Raw genomic sequence first — 19190 nt, forward strand, 5'->3', positions numbered from 1 at the left:
CTCACCTGCTCTCCTACGTGGCTGCTGGAAGTGTACACTGCTGGTGCAAACTGTAGGAGGGCAATTAGGCAGAGACCATCACAACTTTAAAATGCACACACCATTCAACCCTGAAATAGGACCGTGTCTTACACAGACTTGCCCATGTGTGAGTGACATCCAGGTGACACTATCTATCACAGCCGAAGACTGGAAGCAACCTACACAGTGAGCAACAAAGTAACATAAATGAGGGCCCATCCACACACTGCCATACAGTGCAGGCATTCCAGAGAATGAGGACCATTCGCCAAAATATGTGGTTAAGTGAAAGAGCAAGATGCAGGACTGTGGAAATCGAACGTTACCATTTGAGGGGAAGGTAGAGTTTGTGTATGTGTTTATGTGCCCATGCAGATATATAAATAGACATAGTTATATATCTTCTTTCATAAAGGATACTAATACACATATACACATAGGATATACACACACTATATATGCACATACATATATTTTATAGACATGTGCTCATATCTACTTATATTTAAGCATATGCATGTAGTTGCCTAAAATCTTGACAAAAATACTCAAGAACTAGAAACCATGTCCAGTTCCTTCAAAGTAGGGGACTCAGGGACAAGGGTCAGGAGTGGGTAAGAGGAAGCCTGACTTTTCACTCTATATTCTTTGGTCCTGATGAATTTTGAACCCTATACGTGAATGACCTTTTCAAAAAGATAAATAAGTTAAGTAATTTGTTCAGTTCCGCTGCCTGGACCCCCCTTCAGATCAACCAAAGCAGAATCTTCAGCAGTGGGGCCCAAGAATCCAATTTTTAAAAAACCTGCCCTGGTTATTCCGACGCACACACTCCAGCGCGGAGAATCTGTCCTTAGGCTCCCACTTCTGATCCAGATTAATCTGCTCTTATTGCACGTGCAACAGAAGCTCTTTTCAAGTGGGTGCTTTGTCCCCGCAAGCACCTGAGCCCCTGAGAACGGGACTGATTGTTACATCCGGGCATGGAAGGCAGGAAGGTGTGAAACGCACTGACTTCAGTGAGCGCCCCAAAGACAGCAATGCCACAGCCGGGCACTCAAATCTCTTATGGACCCCCTGTGATAGGTAAGGGGTGACCGCAGATTCCTTGCTGCTCCTCCCACTCAAAGTGGGAAAGAAATTCCCTGCCCCTTGAATAGAGGCTGGCCTGGAGGATTTGCTCGATCAATAGAATGAGGTAGGAGTCATCCTCTGAGACTATGTGATAACAAATCTAGCAGCTCTGCTTGGGCTGCCAGGAGCACTCTCTCTGGGAGAAGCTGGCCACCATGGGACCCTACCGTGAGGCCACCAGGCTCTGAGGAGGCCCAAGAAACCTGTGGAGAGGCCTACGTGGAAGGAGCAGAGACCTCCAGCCAGCAGGCCCTACCGAGCTCCCAGTCACTAGCCCATGCCAAGTTGCCATCGTGTGGGGGTCAGGGGGCCTCTCAGATGTGAATCCTCCAGGCCTGATGGAGATGTTGCCACTGTCACCACGTGGAGCCGAGATGGGTGGGCCCCCACCAAGTTCCACCCAAGCTGCAGATTCAGGAGCAGAGCAAATGATTGTGGCTTGAAGCGCTGGGCTTTGCGGGTAGTTTGTCACTCAGTGACAGATAACAGGAACACTCCACGCGCACAAGGCAGTTGTACCGAGTGCTCCGTTACACTGTTTGGATCAAAAGCGTCTCTTAGTTCTAACTGATGAATAATTGCTTCCATTTTTGAACGTTTACCACGGCAGCCTCTGTGCCAAGGACTCCCATTAAAACCTATAATTTTCCTACTCTGCAGATAGAGAAAATAAACGCAACGAACACCACCACCAGGGATCTTTCCAGCTCTTCCCTTTTCTCGAAAGAGGCTCCTCAACCATGTGGTTGCAGCAGCGTGTGACCAGTAACGGTTGGGATGATGTGGATTGCTGTCTAGACAACAGCTGATGGAACCAGGAAGGGAGTTTTTGCTAAGCTGGACCAGTGGGTCCCTTCCCTGGCACTCGGGAAGTGGAACTAAGAGATTGCCGGCTTGATCTGACCCGAATAGAAGAAAACAGGAGAGATGTGAGTGGCACTGCCACCACACAGACTGAGAAGTGAAGAGGGTCAGGTTTGCAGAGAACATGCCGGAATACCGCTGGGGCAGGACAAGGCACCAACGTCCCCATGGTGACTCAGCCCGCGGTCCACCTAGCCCTGAGGCACAGCCACACCCTTCCTCTGGGGTTTCCGAAGTAAAGGTTTCCATTCCTTGCTTACGCCAGCTCTAGCTGGTTTCCGCTGGTTCTGATGAACGTGAGCTTGCTGAGGATCACAGGGGCCCCTTTTCCTAAGGTCCCACAGGCAGCAAGGGTTGGCTCAAGGTGGAAAGCCCGGTCGGTGCCCCTGGCGCCTTCATCGCTATGGCAGGCTGGCAGACCTTTTTCTGCTCTCTCCACAATTTCATGAAATATCAGCAAAATTAAAGTGCCCACAACAACTCTCAGCCTCTCCTTCGGCACCAGAAGTGGCAGCCCTCTCTCCATCCAGCCAGCTAATTTTTGGATACGTTTTAGAGTAAGCTGCAGACATCAGGGCCTCCACCCCTTAACACTGCAGTTTGCAGACCATCTCTAATCTTCTAGCACAAAAGCTCGCAAAGCGCATCCCCATCACTTGGAGTCCACAATGCTGCCTGATTCATCCAAGCCTGGGAGTGGTAGGAATTTGTAACCCACACGGAATAGAGAGGGGATGTGGGTACCACGCCAGACCCTTCTTGTACAGTTTTATTATAAAAATTTTTAAACATACAGAAAAGTGGAAAGAATTGCACAGCAAATACCCTCGTGCCAACTAGCTAGTTTCCACCATTAACATTTCAATTTGATTTATCACATGCCTCTCCATCTGTCGCACCCTCAGCACAGTTTCCATTCAGGTACGTTTTCCAGTCAGCTGTGGCCATCAGTGTCTCCAGGCCCCACGCACCAGCACGGACATCTCTCTGATTGTGTTCTGTGGCCTCGGCCCTCCATGGGCGTCTCCACCATCCCCACCGCACCAGAAATTAAAAGGCAAATGGGAAAAACAACTTTGGGGCAGCGGTTTAGAGTAAACTGTGATGTTTATAATCACGGCAGGTACGATCTTGACGGGGTCTGCTTCTCCCTTAGAGCTCCTCCATGCTCCTTCTTCCCGCACGGGCACCACGAGATGACCCGGAGCACCAGCTGCGGTGGCTCTCCTCCAGGGGGTGGAATTAAGTGGCCGATTTGGTTTTTTTAAGTTTACCTGTATTTTAGAAGTTCCATATTATTCAGGAGACCCACCAACTCTAGAAACTCGTACCCATTTTTCCCTCTACGGAGCACTTTTATTAGTTAGCAGATCTCTAATATGAAACATGCGCCTCAGAGAAAAGAGTCCCGCGGTGCCTCCCCCGCCTCCGGAGGTCTGACGTCTGCATCTACAGCCTGGCAGAGATTAACAGGCAGTTAACCATGTGTGCTTCGTCTCTGCGTCATGCCCCGCAAGTTTTGTTTTTCCAGGCAGTTGTAAACGTTCGGCGATCGGATACAGCAGGAGGATCCCAGCAGCGCTGAGCCAGGAGAAGGGAGGGAGGGCGGGAGGTGGAGAGCGGTCAGTACCGACGGCAGCATCAAGATCCGCTCAGCACTGACCATCGGGCACCACCCTGGCACTCTGCACGCGTCTTATTCATCCTGCCAACTGTTCCAGGAGTGGACACCTGGAGCAGTGTGTTCTCTTAGGGGACAAGGACGACCAAGTAAGCTGAAATCAACTTGAACACAGAAAACTTTTCTGCAGGGTGCATACAGTCAAGTTTAAGACTTTTAATAAAGGTGAACTCTTAGCGATGGGCCTAGCTGTGGAAAGAATATTCAGTCACGCCTGCTGCTCCCCAGGCCCCGGGCTGAGCGCAGGGCGTTGTGCTGTCTCCGCTCACCTTTGTGATGTTCTGAGACAAGTCCTTGTCATTTTCCCCATTCTACACATAGGGAAAGCGAATTACAAAGAGGCTAAATGACACCTAAGTATTTCTGGAGAGTAAATGTTTTAGAAACAGGTCAAGTTGATTCCGTTCCTGAGTTTGAAGAGGCCAGGGACTGCCTCAATCAGTCAGTTGACATACGCTTGACAAGGGCCCACTATGCACCAGGCAGTGCGCTGGTGCCGGGTTTGGGAAGCTTAATAACATACAGCCTCATGTGCTCGCGTTGGCTTTAGCACAGCTGGTTGATCCGTGAATATTCCGCCCCATCGCTGCATGAGTAGCCTTTAGAAGAAGAACTCGCCAGACTAGTCCAGAACCATGGGATACACAATAAAATGACTACTGTTGCTTTAAGCCACTAAATTTTGGGGTGATTCCCGACACAGCAGTGGACAGCAGCTATGGGGGAGGAATGGAGCAGGCTGGGCAGAGGGAGGAGCTGAGCTGCGGCCGGTCACACGGAGGCCCGCACCACCTCACGGGCGCTGTGGAGCTCCCATGATCCTGCACGGCCGTCCCAACGTGGGGCACGGGGATGCGCCCTCTTGCCGCTGGCATTTACCAGTCACCAGTTGCTGACTGTCCCTGCGGAGCAGCCATGACCTGAGCCAGGGGGCCTGAGAAGCCTGGAGATGCCGGGCACTGGCTGGGAGGGGACTGACGGAGAGCTGTCAGTCATCGGCTGGAGGAGGGGCCTTTAGTCCAGAGAGGGTGGAGTCTGCTGCACAGCGTCCTCGTCCGGCTCCGGACACCACCGAGCCCCTCGCTGCAGCATCTGTGGGATCCACACGGAGGGGCGGCTACAGACGAAGGGACTCGCTGTGGGGAACAGTCTGAGGGGTCCTCAAAAGGTTGAACACAGAGGTGCCAGTGACCCAGCACGTCCACTCCTGGGCGTGTGCCAGGAGAAACGAGAACACGCACCCACAGAAGTGTGCACACAAGCACTCGCAGCACTGTTCCAACGGCCAAAATGTGGAGACAACCCAAACGTCCCTCCACTGACGACAGAGACGCCAGCTGCGGCCCCTCCACCCAGGGGAACGCGATTCAGCCATAAAAAGGGACGAAGCCCTGACACACGCACTGCGACGCGCATGAGCGTGAAAACATGATGTGGAGAGGTGCGGCCAGGCATAGAGGGCATCGCTGTGTGAGCCCGTTGGTACGAAACGGCCAGGACGGGCAAACCCACGGAGACAAGTTAGTGGTTGCTGGGGGCTGGGCTGAGGGCGATGGGGAGCCCCTGCTAGCGGGTAGGGGGCTTCTTTTTGGGGTGATGGAAATGCTCTAACAAGAGGTAGCGGTGACAGTTGGACAATTCTGTGAGTATAGTAAAAACCACTAAATTCTACACACCAAAGTGGTCATGGTATATGGATTCTCTTTGTATAAATATGAACAGATATGTATATTTATTTCGTATTTTTATGCATTTATATTATTTATGTTTCATATTGATATATTGCATGTGTTCATACAGAGAATATATATACGATAAGGCGTATGAATGGAGGTCTCTACGGGCCGAATACAGGCCCTGCAAACCTGACTCTGCCACTCATGGACTGTGTGACTGTAGGGAAGTTTCTTGCCCTCTCTGGGCCTCTGTTTCTTCATCTGCAAAGTGGGAGCAACAATGGGGCCCATCACTGGGGGCCTGGAAATGGAGTAGTCAGGTGCGGACAGTGCTCGGGCAATGACAGGCCTGCCGTCTGTGACCCACGTGTTGTCTGTCACCCCTCTGGCCTCCACTGGGACCCAGTCCTTTGTACCTGGACCACTGCACACCCACCTGTAGCGCATCGTCTGGTCCCCAGCAGCACAGATCGTCGGGGTTCGGGGTGGGGAGGCACCGTGAGCTGTGGATGGGATGGGGGCCACGCCCCAGTCCCTGCTCCGTCACCTACCAGCTATGCGACCCTGGACAAGTCACCTTCTTCCCTGAACCTAAATGTGCTCAGGTGTAAACGGGAATAATAAAAATGAATGCCAGCTGGGGTTATCGATATAATAAGTGAATACGCACAAAGCCTGTACTTCAAGGAGCGCGACGTGGAGCAAGCTCTGAGCAGCATTCGCCGTGGCTGTTGTTGTTGACTTCGCCTCCTGCTGGACCAGCTTGCTGTCCACTCAGAGTTCAAGAGGCCTTTATGCAGGGCTTCCAGGTGCCAGGGACCACAGCTTCCCGTTTCTCCCTCACTGTAATTCCTTTCATAGATGAGGAACCTGAGGCCAAGAGAGGTCCAGTCACTGCCTGGGGATCACACAGCTAGCAGAGGCCATACCAGATCCATACAGGTCCGAGCCTGTGCCATTTCCACTGCACCAGTGTTTTCTAAGTGCCAGATGCATACTACTGTTGGCACACAAAGCATTTTTAAGTGGAATGCAGGTAGACATTATTGCATAAAGACCACTGCCTTTACTTTTAATGTTAATAGGAAAAATTTTTACATTTACCTCCAAGTGGTTATTTCACAGATATTTTTGCTTACAGAGAGGCCAAGATGGAAGCCAGTCTCATTTTTTAAGTATTAATATGAAGTAAATTATATTGTAGGTAGTAAGTGCCAAAAAAAATTGTGAAGTCATTTTTGTCCCTTTTCCCATAAATTGAAATCGAATCTGGGTCTGAAGTTTCCGCCTGGAAGGATCTGCAGCTCATAGCAGTCCGCAGGCACAGGGCACATGACTTTCTGTGCTGAAACCTCTAACAGTCACACAAACGAGCAGAAGGAAATACATCCAGGGGAAAAAAGGCGACGACGGGCATTTCCCTCCCAAACTTGAACCCAGGCAAGTGTGACGCACCTAGGCGCCTCACCTGATATTTTAAAAACTCAGACGCAGAAGCCGTTTGAGGAGATTCCGCCTTCCGTACTCTGTCTGGACGAGCAGGGTGCAGCGGGCATCAGAAGCGAAGGCTCGCTCAGTTCCCCCTTCTGCAGAGCTGCGGGATGCTGGGGAGTTCTCCCTGCCTCTGTCCTCTGGGCCTCCCTCACCCCTTCTTCACCTGGCGGACCTCGTTTTCCCAGCCTGGCCAACCCTCCCCTCCCAGCCTTCCAGACACACCCAGTCATCATGGCTGGGAGCCCAGAGTGTGGAGGGCAATGTGTCTCCAGGACCCCCGGGAGCCCATCCTGTGGTCCTGCGGGACCCGAGGTTCAGTGTCTTGATGCCTGCCCTCTGGCCCTGGGTAAAGAGTAGTCACATTTTACCTAAAGGCCTCTTTTTGAGGGGGACGGGGTGGGGTGGGGGAGTTTCTGTAAAAGGTTTTCTACCTTCCTGCGTCAATCTCTACGGAATCCTTCCTGCTCCCTAAATGAACTTTTAAACATTGCCGCAACACTAAACCAGCAATTACTAACAATGAGAAGAATAGCTGATATGTATTGAACTCTGTGCCAGGCACGAGGCGAGCATTTCTCAGCATTCCTCTTGAGTTCCCACCCCAGCCTTAGAAGGCAGAAAGGAGGAAGAGCCCCATTCAGGGCTCGGAGCATGTCACCTTTCCGGCTCACACGCCCCGTCGCAGGCCGACTCAGGGTGCCAACTCGACTGCCGGAGGTCGCCGTGTCCAGGGCTGTGTGCAGCCCGCTGCTCTACGCCAGGGCCCGCGCTGCCCCTGCCTGGCCCACAGCAGCGGCTCAGCGAGCTCTGGGTGAAGGCGTCAATGACTCCAGCACACCTCCTGACGCAGGGCTTCCTGGAGACAAGCCATCATTAAATGGGAAACCGAAAAAAGGAAGGAGGATGATGCCAAAGCTTCGCAGGGCTTGGCTCAGGCCCTCGTGTGGCCAGCCAGCTCAGCCCACGGGGGCAGCTGACTGCGCTCTGAGTCAAATAAATCACCACCACCCACCCGCCACAGCCCCGGCACAGCCTCCTTATCAGCATCCCCCCTCCCAGAGGGCACCCAGCTCCTTCTGCTGACCAGGCCAGGCAGGCAGAGCCTGGGCTGTGGCCTCCCACAGGGGAGGCGGCTGGGCAGCCCAGTGGGCTGTGGACTCGGTCACACCATGCAGAGTGTGAGCGGCTCACTCCTCCACCCTCGCTGACCCGCTGGCGCCTTTCTTGTGAGCAGCAGGGGTGTGCCAGTGACGAGAAGCCTGGGCTTCAAAGACCAGGCAGGGCTACAGGGCTGTCCTCGCAGAAGCTCCCTCCCAGCCCCCCAGCCCCCGAGCCCCAGCTCCCTGCCGGGCTGGTCCACACTGCGGGGCTGGCCCTCCCAGCCCCCCAGGAGGGGCTGCAGCCCCAGAGCAAAGGCCGGGAGGCCCCGCCTCGGCGCTGGGGTGCCCGGCCGACCACTGCTCTTTTCTCTCGCTGGTAACTGGCTCTAAGATCTGGGGGTCAGGGGAGGAGGAGGAGGTGCAGCCGGGGTCTGCCTCCCCCTCAGGGGTCAGCAGAGCGCTGGGCCTTTCATCATCTGAAGTTCATCGTAGTCCATTAAGAAATGACCCACGGGAGGAACAAGGCCTCTACACCGTGGCATCTTTCATTTCTCTGAACTCAAAGGGCGTAAGGATTGAAATAATTTTGGCCAATCCAGAACATCAGGATTTCTTAAAATATATATATGATGCCATTTTTCTCCAGAAATATGACACCAATGTGGGCCCGAGCGAGAGCTCTTTTCTCCCTATACACAATGCAGAGACTGACTCTGTTTTAACCTACCTACCCCAACCACCTGTAACGTCCTAGAGATGACGGGGCTACTCGTAAAATAACCACGCAATTTTTGTTTTTGAAAGTGCTGATTCCCAGAAGCTGCGGCAGTTCTGTCTGGCAGTTTGGGTGCGCCCCTCCTCCTGTCCCGGATGCATGTTTGAGGCTGTGGTACGGCCCCACGTGGAGACGCTGGCGACGGCTCTCATTGGGTCTTTTCCCGACGTGAGGCTCAGGCTGAAGAGGAGGACAAGGGGGTGGGAGACTCTGTGATCCCAGCCCTGGTCTCCATGACAACAGAGAATGTTCTAGAAGGGTGAGGGCACCGTTCACCTCAGGGCAGAAGGCCTGGTGGGAGGGCCGCACATCAAGCCTCTCATGTTTTGGTTCAACTTGAGTAAGAGGGGAAATTCCCAGGAACCCCTCTGGGGCCTGAGACCCCCAACGCTGAGGGAGGCAGGGGCCCCGCCCGCCCCCTCGCAGACTAGGGTTTGTGTGCTTGTATTTTTTTTTATTCTCAAGAAAACTGCTGTTTTCCAGGCAGCTTCAATTAAAGCGGGCCCCCTTACCTCGCTGGTTACATTGTTTACATTTCAAAGACCTAATCCTCTTGTTGGGCCCATATTGTTTCTTGCGGGCTCTTAATGAAAAGCGTTTGTCCGGGATTACTCCTAACCAGCAAATGCCATCCCCCCAAGACAGTTAGGCTCTGCGGGACAGCCGCGTGGCTCCAGCGCCCGGGGCCTCTGCAGGGCGGGTGGCCTGGCCCGCTCGCCTCTGCTGCCCTCGGCCTGGGTGCCCCCGGCCGGCCCAGAGTCCAGGAGGCCTCACCATGGGCACCGAGGGAGCAGGTCCTCCCTCAGGGAGGAACGGTGAGGAGGAAGCCCCCCTTTCTGATGGGCTGTTTCGGTCTTGAGTCTGTGGTCCCCCTAAAAGATGGCCACGTCCTAATCCCAGAGCCTGTGCGTATGGGAAGGAGACGCTGCTGGTGAGGCCAGGCTAGGGGTGGGGGGACTGCCTGTAACCACTGGGGCTGTGTGAGAGGGCAAGAGGTCAGGGTGGTTCAAGGAAGGGGTCGAGAGCCAAGGAATGGGGGCGGCCTCCAGAACTGGACGAGGAAAGGGATTCTCCCCCCATAACAGCCCCTCGAGGGAACACGGGGCTGCTGACATCCTGAATTCACCTTCAGGACTCGCGCAGGCTCCTGGCCTCCAGAGCTGGACGAGAAGAGAGTCGTGTTATTTTAAGGCACCAAGTTCATCAAGTCACCATGGCCGACTGATGCAGAAGGAGCCACTCTCACCCTGACCATGGCTCTGCTCAGGGCCTGGTTGGGCCTGGGGGGCCCTGCCCTCCTTTGATGAGGGTCCAGCTGGAAAGCCATTAGCAGATGCTGCCTCCACTCTCTACAAGCAGGACTGCTTTGTCCCTCCCAATGCCACCCCCCGGCGAAGGTTGGGATCCCAAGGAAAGCTGACGCAGGGACGAGGTGCCTTCAACAGGGCATCCACGGTCCCCTCTGCCACCCTCGACCCCTCACCAACCTGATCCTGGCTCTCCCTCCACCCACTGTTCCCTGGCTGCAGTGGGCGGTGGTGTAGACACGCTGCCCTCCAGCAGAACTAATCAAGAAGATTACAGGGCCCGCATGTGAGAGAAGGCCTCGACTGCCGGGGGAGACCGGAGGAAAATCCCCTGGTCCATTTCCCCAAACTTGCCTTTGATTTTTAAGGGTTTTTTTCCCAAACGTTTCTTCATCGTGGATTTCCGGATGCGTCGTCCCCAGCGGCACATACAACAAGTTTTGGCAAAAACCAAAGTCTTATTTCTCCTTCGACTGGAGGAGGTTAAAGTGATCCCCCCCAGATGCACAAAGGAATAAACTCCCCCAGCGCAATTAAGGAGAAGGTGACGGGATGAAAAGAATTCCAGCCTGTTGACAAACCGTGTTCTCGTTTTCATGTAAAAGTCACAAGACGGAACTTGCCGTCCATTTGGCTTGGGGGGATCAGGGTTGGGGTTTAGAATGGGGGTGGGAGGCTCGCAGGGGAGGCTGGAGGCTGCCGCTTCCCTGGATAGGGGCCCGGGGCGCCCACCTTCATGGCGCTGCTGGGCCCGCTGGGGCCCCGGACCCACAGAGCCTCCCGTCCACCCCAGGGGGCAAGGAGCTGCGGGGAGGGTGCTGCGGCAGCTCCCGGACCTTCCCAGGCCTCAGTCACGTCCCGTCCTGTGTAAGATGTGGCTGATGCCCGCCCGCCCGCCCGCAGGGCTGGGAGCTCAGAGAGGAGCCCCCGGGCACACTGAGCCTGGCTGGGGAAGCTCTCCAAACAGCAGCGCTGTCTGGGCTGTGGGTCCTTCCTCCCCCCACGACCCCTCATGAGGAAGGCGAGCTCGCCCACTTGCTCTTGTAGAGGCCCAAGGAGGGGCACACAGGCAGCGCTTAGGAGTGGCTCGGTTCTTTGGCACTGCCTGTCTACAGGGTCGCCGCATTGTCTGGTTGTGGTGACTGTTTCCACGGCCTCTTATGGGGTCACAATAACACGTCCCTCAAAGGGGGAATGCGGGTCAAATTGCATCTTGCAGCCAGTGCCTGGTCCACACTGCGGGCCCCCAGGTGCAAGTGTGGTGGGCAGGGGTGGTTGCGGTTGTTGTATTCTACGTGCTGTAATGAGCTGTGTATCTGAGACTGTGCCCCTTACACACACACATACATACACCCTCATGCACACACTCCACACTTACACATGCTTGTGCGCTCACACACACATTCATACAACCACAATTCACACACACAAATACTCACACATACACACAATCTGATCACACACATACTCATGCACTCTAACACTTGTTCACACATGTATACACGCTCACACACACACAGAACCACCCATGCCCCTACACTCTCCCACTCACACACATCCTCATTCACTCACTCACACATTAACACTCATACACAATATACACACTTGCTCACACATTCACACCCACAGCACACTCACACTAAACTTCACAGGAAAAGCTGCCAGGACCCTCTGCAGCTGCAACCTCAACCCCCAGCCTGGGAGAGGGGGGCAGGCCATCCCCAGGTGGCTACGGAACATTCCTCAAGGCAGGAGGCCAGGCCCAGGGAAGTTGCACTGCGCGGTCCCAGGGCCAGCTCACTTTGAGGCCCTTTTTCCGGCTGCCTGACCTCGTGCCTTTGACGCTGCGCACAGGCCGGGCTCGAGGACACCATTCCTTCTGCGAGCCTTCACCTGGGTGTGCAAAGCTTTGCAGAGGTGGCCCTGGGAGACCCGACCCCTGGGTCTGGAAAGCCAGGAGAAGCTCCACGTGGCTTCCATGCCCAGTACACTGGGCCGCTAGAGAGTCCTCTGCCGCCGATCCAAGTACCACGGGGTGGGCAGGAGGTGGAGTCCCAACACAGAGCCCAGACTGACTGACAGCTGCTTTTAATGGATGCCACTTAACACTGCCCTGACTTCCTTGCTATGCCCTGGAAGCCGCTTCCCCTCGCCCCTCTCTCCGCACCCACCGCGGGCATCTCCAGGGTCGTGAGGGGTGTGGGGGGAGCATACTCAGACTCTGCCCTCTCCCGGTGCTACTGCGCCTGGCACCCAGGGCCAGCAGCTGCTGGAGGCTGAACCGGAGTGAACCCTGGAGCCTCGTGACGAGCTGGTCACTGGAGGGCGGGGGCCTGAATTCTGCAGCTGCTCCTGAGGCCAGAAGCTATTCCAAGAGGAGGGTGCCCTGCCAGGCTCCAGGCAGCAGATGCCTTCTCCACAACCTCGAGTCCGCAGGCAGATCCGCGGTCTGCAGGGAGGGTGGCCACCGGTTCTGTCAACACCCCCTACGTGAACCAGATTCCCCTTGGGACCGGGGGGCTTTGAAGGGGGACAATAAAGTGTCCACAAAGTGTTCCCCGAGTCCAGAGTTATTTCTCAGCTCCCTCCTTAAAAGTGATCTCAAACAGCCCAAATGTCCACCCGTGGATGCACGGAGACACACTTGTGGTCTATCCACACAATGGAATATCATCCAGCCATAAAAAGAATGAAGTCCTGCACGCCGCAGTGTGGATGGACCTTGAAAACCTTGTGCTAAGTGAAAAATGTCAGACACAAAGGCCATGTGTTGTGTGATTCCATTTACGGGAAATCTACCAGAAGAGGTAAATCCACAGAGGCGGAAAGTAGATTGAAGGTGGTCAGGGGCTGAGGGAGGCAGGGAGGGAGGGGAGCCCTGCTGATGGGGGCAGGGTCTCCCCTTGGGGTGATGATGTTTGGAACTAGATAGAGGGAGTGTTTGCACAACACTGTGAATGCACCAAATGCCTCGGAATTGTACACTTTAAAATGACTCATTTTGTTACGTGCATTTTACCTCAATTAAAAAGAAAGTCATCTCTGATTTCAAAAAGACCAGTCAATGTTCCAAGGGACTCATTTGACGACAGGAAAGGCCATTTGATTTATGGGCCAAATGCTCAGGAGTGAGGAGCTCTGCCTGTAATGGAAACTTCATAAATAGCTGGGCACTGGTTTTCCCTGGAAAATTGGACCAGACTTCCTGGCTATCAGCTTCGCTATGTGTTCCACTCAAAGGGGCAGAAACCTCTAACTCACAATTTCATTCAAATGGGGAAAATAAAGCCCCCAATTCTTAAACTGATATGTTAAGGCAGAACCCCCTGGACATGCTTTTCTCATGGGACCTCGATCAGGGGCATTGAGTCTGCCTGTCATAAAAGAGGACAATGCGGCTGCCCAAACGCTGGTGTGTGTGGGGGGGTCCATGGGCTGGGAGCAATTGAGGAGAAGATTGAAAATGGGGTGGTCTGTCTTTTCAACTGCAGCCAGACTGCGTGCAAGGTTTTCCTGTTGTGTATTTACTGAATGTCTCCAGGCAGCAGAAACTTTTTGGGTGCTGGGAGAAAAATCGAGTGTAATAGTCACAATGACCACAGCAGTAATAATAACATTAATAATAATAATACCCTCTACCAGGCACAGTCACATGTCTTACGGAGCAGCTGGTATGACATTGGGCAACCTGATTAATCCTTCTGAGTCTCAGGGTCCACATCTGCACAACAGGACAAGTAATAGTCCCCACCTCATGACGATGTCATAAATATTAAACTAAGACTCAACTAGAAACATTCCATTTTTAACAAAAGGTTCAACTCACATTTATTAGCAAGCATTAATGACATCTGGGTCCAGGTCCACGTGGCCAGTCGAAGAAACATACCTTAGGGTCCTATGATATGCTCTATTTCTAAATAGTTTCACCTGCATTTGGCAAAGTGAAGATGTAGTCACTGGTCTCAAGAAGTCTGCAGAGATGTTGAGGAGGTCAGACTTTTGTGCATGAAAAATAAGATAATACAAAACAAAAATCATAAAGTGCCCTAACAGAAAATATGTTGTCTGTTTCCAAGGTGGCCTTGGGAAGGCCATTTCTAGATTACTGTCCCGAGCGGAATTAAAAAGTCCACCGAAAACGGAGAAAGGAGGGTGGAGGATGCAAGTATGGACAGGAGGCCTCTGAAAGGAGGACCAAAGGGGAAAATTCAAAGGCTCTGGGGAAGAGCATACAACCGCCCCCGCGGACCTGGCTGAGGTCGTGAAGTGCACCCTGGGCAGAAAGGACTCTAGGCAGAGAACTCGCCGGCCTCAACCAGGATGGAATAGTGAGTGCAGCTCAGGCAAGAAAGACACATTGGGAAAATAAATAAATAGATAGATAAAGACATCACGGTCATCAGCGCCATCATCATCATCATCATCACCTCCTCCTCCTCATCACCGTCATCACCATCATCATCCTCACAGCTGCCATTTCCTGAGCACTTGCTAGGCTCCAGACACAGCGCAAAGCGCTCCATGTGCATTATTTCATTTAATCTTCCCAACAGTCTTATGGTGTAGGTTCTGCAATTGCCCCGTTTGGTGGACGAGAAAACCAAGGCTCAGAGAGGTTGACAGCGTGCCCAAGATCAGTCAGCTGGTGGGTGGTGGGATCAGGATTTGGGGGAAGCGGGTCTTGTAACCACATGTGGCCATCCTATGTGTTGAACTAGGAACCCCTGGGCGAGGGACGCTGGGGTTCTCTCCACGGCTCCTGGCAGGGTTCGGTTTCCTCTGGGGATAATTACTGTTTGTGACTCTTTGGACTCTAGTGTGCGAACTCACTGCATTTCACTAATTCTAAGACACATGTTTTCCATATGTTACCGTCTTTGAAACTGGGATGATGTGTCCTAGTTTAGTCTTAGATGACACAAAATAATGGAATCAATGGTGTCTTTGACTCACGAAAAGTGAGAGCTTTCAGTCCCTAGAACTAGTATGTTTCCTTTTTATCGCAGATATTGATTTTATTGTTGTTGCCATTGGAGTTAAAAATTAAAAAGAAGGGCCGGCCGGGTGGCGCAGTGGTTAAGTTCGCACGTTCCGCTTCTCAGCGGCCCCAGGGTTCGCTGGTTCGGATCCCGGGTGCGGACATGGCACCGCTTGGCAAGCCATGCTGTGGTAGGCGTCCCACATATAAAGTAGAGGAAGATGGGCACGGATGTTAGCTCAGGGCCAGTCTTCCTCAGCAAAAAGAGGAGGACTGGCAGTAGTTAGCTCAGGGCTAATCTTCCTCAAAAAAAAAAAAAAGAGAAAGCAACCCCTAGATTAAATATATACAAAAAGCCTGGTGTTCAAATTATCTGTTGTTGTGTAACAAATAACCACAAAACTTAGCCACTTACAACAGCCATTTTGTTTCATCTCACAATTTTGGGGGCCCAGCATTCAGCAGAGCTCAGCAGGGTGACGCTATCTCCCACTTGGTGTGCACAGTTTCCTTGGAGAGATTCAGCCACAGGAAGGGCTGGCTATTCCCGAGGGGAAATACCTTCACTCACACCTTGGCAGGGATGTCTGGAAGGCGGGGCTCAGCTAGAGCATGGACCAGAGCCTCCCATGTGGCCCCTCCAGCATGTTGACCTCAAGGTAGAAGGACTTGTTCCATGGGGGCTAAAGGCTCTGAAAGTGTGTGTTCTAAGAGATCAAGGCCAGAGCTGTAAGGCCTCTGATAGGCCAGCCTTGGAAGGCACGTGACAACTTCCTGATCGCCTGTGGGAGAAGACCTCACGAGGGCATGAGTGTCAGAGGCCAGGACTGCGCATCATCTCGGAGGCCGGCTCCCGCACCAGGATGAACACGGCCTCCTTCACAATCCATTCTGGATTCACACAATGGCTATTATGTGTCAAGCATTGTTCTCACCAGTAAATAAGACACACAAAGTCCCGTCCATGGCAGTTACACTGCCGCGGAGGTGGGTGGAGAGGAGGCAAATAGCAAGTAAAAAATCAACAGCATAGTTGCAAGTCATGGTTGGTTTTTTTTTGAAGATTAGCCCTGAGCCAACTGCTGCCAATCCTCCTCTTTTTGCTGAGGAAGACTGGCCCTGAGCTAACGTCTATGCCCTTCTTCCTCTACTTTATATGTAGGACGCCTGCCACAGCATGGCATGCCAAGTCGTGCCCCGTCCGCACCCAGGATCCGAACCGGCGAACCCTGGGTTGCCGAAGCAGAATGTGCCAACTTAACCACTGCACCACGGGGCTGGCCCTCATGGTTGTTGTCTTAAAGACAGACATAGGTGAAAGATGGAAACGCTAGAAAGAGTGATCACAGGAGGCGTCTCTGAGGTGGTCTGTGACAATGGACCTGAATGATGAACAGGAAGTGATTCTCTGGTAAAGGGTGTAGGTTTTATCCCAAGTGCATTGGGACCCATCCAAGGGCTTGCCACAGGGTGGCAGTCACTGGGTAGCTGACTTGTGTTACGTCTAGGGGAGAGGCAGTTCAGCAAGACCAGCCTGCCCTTAGCACAACTGCCACATAGGTGACACCCATCTGTGGCACCCACTCGTCTCCCAGGCACTCCCAGGGGCCGTGGGGGACTCCCCCCCCTGGGCTTGTCACTCCTGCCCACACTCGGGTCCTGCATCTCACACCCACACCAGGAAACCACATGCAGTTTAGAAGGGCGACCTGGGGGCTCGGCCAGCCCGTCAGGGAGGAGAAGGGCTGGGGTGCGGCGTGAAGTCGGTCATGAGAAAGCTCCCCCGAGAGAAGGCTCTCAAGCTCAACCTAGAAAGGGTCCCACCAGTCTCTCTGTGTGGTTTGGACGTGTCTTTCGAAAAATCAGAAAAGGAAAACAATGACTCTTGTTTCGGCTGTCAACAAGGAGCCCGGGGTTGCCTATCTGTACAGGAGAAACAGCTCAGTTTCCCTTAGAGTTCTCAAAACAGCAAACCCTTGGGCCAGCCCCAGTGGCCTAGTGGTTAGGGTCATCACACTCCACTTCGGCAGCCCCAGTTTGGTTCCTGGGTGTGGACCTACACCGCTCGTCTGTCAATGGCTATGCTGTGGTGGTGGCTCACATACAAAAGAAAAAAAAAAGAGGGGGGCTGGCCCCCTGGCATAGTGGTTAAGTTCATGCACTCTGCTTCAACAGCCAGGGGTTCATGGTTTCAGATTCCAGCACGGACATACACACTGCTCATCAAGCCATGCTGTGGCAGCATCCCACATATAAAATAGAGGAAGACTGGCACAGATGTTAGCTCAGTGAGAATCTTCCTCACCAAAAAAAAAGAAAAAAAAAGAGGAAGATTGTCCATGGATGTCAGCTCAGGCGAATCTTCCTCAGCAAACAAACAAACTCAAACCTTCAATGATGGAACCCTCTGAACCTGTTATTTTACCAGGCTTTCTTGATTTGATTTTATTTTCTTAACTTTTTAATAACCCCCTTAGTCCCTCAAAAAGAGTACAGTATACACAAGGTGCATAATAAATGCTTGCAAGTTGCATGACTGTAGTTGACAGAATAATGAAATTCCCCTTCTGCTCCAAGATGTCCATGTCCTAATGTGCGACTACTGTACCTTACAAAAGGGACTCTGCAGATGTGATGGGAGTTAAGGAGCTTGGTCTGGGAGGCTGCCCTGCGTTTACCAGGCGAGCCCAATCTAATCACATAAATACTTAAAATTGGAGGACTTTCCCAGCTGTGGTCACAAAGAGACGTGTGGACGGAAGGGTCAGAGAGATGAGACATTGGTGGCTTTGAAGATGGAGGAAGGGGCCATGAGCCAGGGAACGCGGGCGCCTCTAGGAGCTGGAAGAGGCCAGAGAGTGTATTCTCCCCTGGAACTTCCAGAAGGAACATAGCTCTGCCGACACCGTGATTTGGGTCTGGTGAGACCCACCGTGGACTTCTGAGCTTCAGAACTGTAAGAGAATCAATGTGTGCTGTTCTAAGCCACTCGATGTGTGACGATTCCTTCAGGCAGCTACAGAACCTCATCTGATAATTCCAACTCACACCTCTTCCTTCTGTTCTGCGGCGAGACGCACACTCTCTGGGAAGACACACTCTATTATTTTTGAGATGGCACACGTTGTAGCCAGGACTCTTTCATTCGCAAGTCTCTAAGTCACAACTCAAAATGGTTTAAGAAACAAAGGAACAAAGGAATGTGCTGAATCACTTAAAGGGAAGGAGAAGTGTCCGGGCATGGCTGGATTCAAACGCTGCCATCCACGCCATCTCCCAGCCCTGCCCCCGTCCAAGGGTCCTCATTCTCAGTGTGCAGTCTCCCCATGGGTCCCTAACTCAGGGTCCCCAGTTGACAACCTCTGCTTCAAGTCCAGTGCAAACAAAACATTCCATCCCTCACCTGGTGAACGGAAGTTCTCAGACGGATGGTTATTGGCTGGATTGGGTCACAGGACCATCCCTGGAACCAATCATGTGGTCAAAGAGATACAGGGCTCTGATTGGCCAGGTCTGATTCAGACGGACACCCTCAGACAGGGAGTGGTGGAGCGTGCCAGTAAGGAGACAAGGATTCCTCAAAAAAACTTGGGATACTGTTACCCGAAGATGGAGAAATGGATGCTGAGTGTCAAAATAAATGTCTACCACAGGAGTATCGGGCATTCATTAGTTTACCAGAAGGCCAACTGGTCCACCCTTGTGGACCCCTTGATGAGACTGTGCTTGGGGGGATGTCGGGGCATCATTTGCAGAAATGATACTCCCAGTGAACCGTCAGACCCACCCCTCACGGTCACTGCGGCATGAGAAGCGGACGTCGTCACAGACCCTTCATTCCCATGTGACAGTCTCCCTCTGGCTCCGGGCATGGCGCTGGCCCCGGGCCTTTCCGTTCTTGGTTTCTCTACAGACGGCCTCCCGTCCTGCAGCTGCCCTCTTGGACTCCCTCCTGCCTGTTTTCTGTCATGCTGGGACTGGAAGCAGTCACTCTTGTGTTTGTTTCCACAGAGTTTGCAAACTTGAGTCTTGGCCTTAAACCAGGGAAATAATCAGCCTTTTCCATCCGCCCACTGCCATCCCCAAGTGGCCTGCAGAAGAACCCTGGGAACCCTGTGGGCAGGCCTCCTGATGCGCTGGAGAGACGGGCATCCCCG

At 53.0% G+C, this 19190-nt stretch overlaps 1 long non-coding RNA gene across 1 annotated transcript; it reads right to left on the reverse strand.

Moving 5' to 3' along the window:
- Window positions 1-2773: 2773 nt before the first annotated feature.
- LOC102149952 (uncharacterized) lies at window positions 2774-8993 on the reverse strand. The gene is made up of 3 exons (XR_002809802.2): window positions 8702-8993; window positions 7529-7726; window positions 2774-6246 (listed from the first exon to the last, which is right to left on the reverse strand). It is a non-coding gene; the product is annotated as an uncharacterized lncRNA (long non-coding RNA).
- Window positions 8994-19190: the final 10197 nt, after the last annotated feature.

Source organism: Equus caballus, chromosome 8 (genome assembly GCF_041296265.1).
Source record: "Equus caballus isolate H_3958 breed thoroughbred chromosome 8, TB-T2T, whole genome shotgun sequence".
NCBI classification, from domain to species: Eukaryota; Metazoa; Chordata; class Mammalia; order Perissodactyla; family Equidae; genus Equus; species Equus caballus.